This window comes from Halichoerus grypus, chromosome 10 (genome assembly GCF_964656455.1).
Source record: "Halichoerus grypus chromosome 10, mHalGry1.hap1.1, whole genome shotgun sequence".
Taxonomy (NCBI): Eukaryota; Metazoa; Chordata; class Mammalia; order Carnivora; family Phocidae; genus Halichoerus; species Halichoerus grypus.
The window spans coordinates 65,733,083-65,736,123 of record NC_135721.1 but is presented as its reverse complement, the minus strand read 5'-3'; the positions used below and the strand labels follow the sequence as shown (position 1 = coordinate 65,736,123).

At 41.0% G+C, this 3,041-nt stretch overlaps 1 pseudogene; it reads right to left on the bottom strand.

Annotated features, from left to right (window-relative positions):
* Positions 1–269: 269 nt before the first annotated feature.
* Positions 270–831, bottom strand: LOC118543756 (large ribosomal subunit protein uL22 pseudogene; annotated as a pseudogene).
* Between the last annotated feature and the right edge of the window lie 2,210 nt (positions 832–3,041).

Genomic DNA, 3,041 nt, shown 5'->3' with positions numbered 1-3,041 from the left:
CATTTACTGATGAAGGAGGCAAGAGATTATTAAGGAATGTCATGGAGGAAGTACAGAAGGATAGGCAAGGTTTCATGGGTCAGACTAGGACATCTTGAAATCATGCAACTGTGCAAAACAAAACAAAACAAAAAAAACTACTTCGTTTTTATAGTGATGATTTTCCATAATTGGACAACTTCTTTACTTCTTATTACCAAGGAAAACCTCTTTAATATTATGATTTCTTTTCTGTTTTTACTTTTATTTATATTTATTTTATGCAGAATTTACTCCCCTGCCCTAAGTTTTTATTTCTTCAGTTTCTTCTGGGATATTTTCTTCTTTTTTTTCTGTGCAACCTCCTCTTCTAGTCTAGGAATAATCTGCTCCTTTTCAGTAAGGAGCATCTCAGTGTGGCAGGGAGAGCTCATGTATGGGTTAATCCGACCATGAGCCCTACAAGGTCTATGCCACATCTTAGGAGCTTTGTCCACCAGGATGAGCTCAATGACCAGAGAATCTACATCTAAACCCTTATGTTCAGCATCACTCTCTGCATTTTGAAGAAGGTACAGTCAAAATCCAGCACTCTATTTGGGCCACTGACCCTGCGTGCAAGCCCACGGTTTGGTCTGGGCACACCTACCAGCTCCACCATTGTAGTGTAGACGGAATGCCATGCATTGCTTCTGCAAAGTGACATCCTTCAGATACTTGGTGGCTTTTACGATATGCCACCGATATGGCCTGGACAGGTTCACATGTGTTCTTAAAGTGAACATGAAGATCTGAACCTCTTGATTTGTATGACTTTGTAGGGTTTTCTGAGTCGAGTAAATAGCAAACCATTTTCAGAGATCACCTCAGGCCGCTTACGGTAAGAAGTGATTTTTGTTTTTAAGTAAACAGGAGGGGCGCCTGGGTGGCTCTGTCAGTTAAGCGTCTGCCTTCAGCTCAGATCATGATCTCTCTCTGTCAAATAAATAAATAAAATCTTTAAAAAGAGTAAACAGGAAAGCATGATTTCTGATATCACCTTATTACTTCTACTGTTTAACCTTGTTATATCGAAAACAACATGAAATAGGGAAAAGAGATGGAAATGAAAAGGTAGAAACACTGACTCTCCCAATGTGCCTCTCACTGGGCTTGGTGTGTCCCATGTGGTATGACATGAGATCTTCATCACTCCTCACTTTAGAAATCAGGAAACAGGAGTTAAGTTGGCCAAGATCACAGAGCAAGCATTGAAGTAGCTGGACCATGCTTGATCTTTCAGAACCACTAGCCAATTACCAGTTACACTCAGTGCTTCATTTTTGGGGATTATATTGCATGGATTCGGGATATAGTGCATAAGGCTGAAATTAAAATACCACATATTTACTATGACATTTTCATTCACCCCGGCAATTTCTGTTTCCTCTTCCCATACCTAGGCAAGGCCTTAGTTAGAGGTCCACAGTTCACTGGAGAGCCACAATTTTATTTTATTTTTTTTATTAACATATAATGTATTATTTGTTTCAGGGGTACAGGCCTGTGATTTATCAGTCTTACACAATTCACAGCACTCACCACAGCACATACCCTCCCCAATGTCCATCACCCAGCCACCCCATCCCTCCTACCCCCCACCACTCCAGCAACCCTCAGTTTGTTTCCTGAGATTAAAAGTCTCTTATGGTTTGTCTCCCTCTTTCGTCTTGTTTCATTTTCCCTCCCTTCCCCTATGATCCTCTTCTTGTTTCTCAAATTCCTCATATCAGTGAGATCATGATACTTGTCTTTCTCTGACTGACTTATTTCACTTAGCATAATACCCTCTAGTTCAATGCACATTGTTGCAAATGGCAAGATTTCATTTTTTTGGTGGCTGCATGATATTTCATTGTGTGTGTGTGTGTGTGTATGTGTGTATACCACATCTTCTTTATCCATTCATCTGTTGATGGACATCTAGGCTCTTTCCATAGTTTGGCTATTGTGGACATTGTTGCTATAAACATTGGGGTACATGTGCCCCTTTGGATCACTACATTTGTATCTTTGGGGTAAATACCTAGTAGTGCATTTGCTGGGTCGTACAGTGGCTCTATTTTCAACTTTTTGAGGAACCTCCATACTGTTTTCCAGAGTGTCTGCACCAGCTTGCATTCCCACCAACAGTGTAGGAGAGTTCCCCTTTCTCCGCATCCTCGCCAACATCTGTCATTTCCTGACTTGTTAATTTTAGCCATTCTGACTGGTGTGAGGTGGTATCTCATTGAGGTTTTGGTTTGGATTTCCCTGATGCCAAGTGATGTTGTGCACTTTTTCATGTGTCTGTTGTCCATTTGGATGTCTTCTTTGCAGAAATGTCTGTTCATGTCTTCTGCCCATTTCCTGATTGGACTATTTGTTCTCTGGGTGTTGAGTTTGATAAGTTCTTTATAGAATTTGGATACTAGCCCTTTATCTGATATGTCATTTGCAAATATATTCTCCCATTCTGTCAGTTGTCTTTTGGTTTTCTTGACTGTTTCCTTTGCTGTGCAAAAGCATTTTATCTTGATGAAGTGCCAATAGTTCATTTTTGCCCTTGCTTCCCTTGCCTTTGGCGACGTGTCTAGGAAGAAGTTGCTGCGGCTGAGGTCAAAGAGGTTGCTGCCTGTGTTCTCCTCTAGGATTTTGATGGACTTCTTTTTTTTTTTTTAAATGTTTTTATTGTTATGTTAATCCCCATACATTACATCATTAGTTTTAGATGTAGTGTTCCATGATTCATTGTTTGTGCATAACACCCAGTGCTCCATGCCGAACGTGCCCTCCTCAATACCCATCACCAGGCTAACCCATCCTCCCACCCCCCTCCCCTCTAGAACCCTCAGTTCGTTTTTCAGAGTCCATCGTCTCTCATGGTTCATCTACCCCTCCAATTTCCCCCCCCTTCATTCTTCCCCTCCTGCTACCTTCTTTTTTTTTTCTTAACATATATTACATTATTTGTTTCAGAGGTACAGATCTGAGATTCAACAGTCTTGCACAATTCACAGCGCTTACCAGAGCACATACCCTCC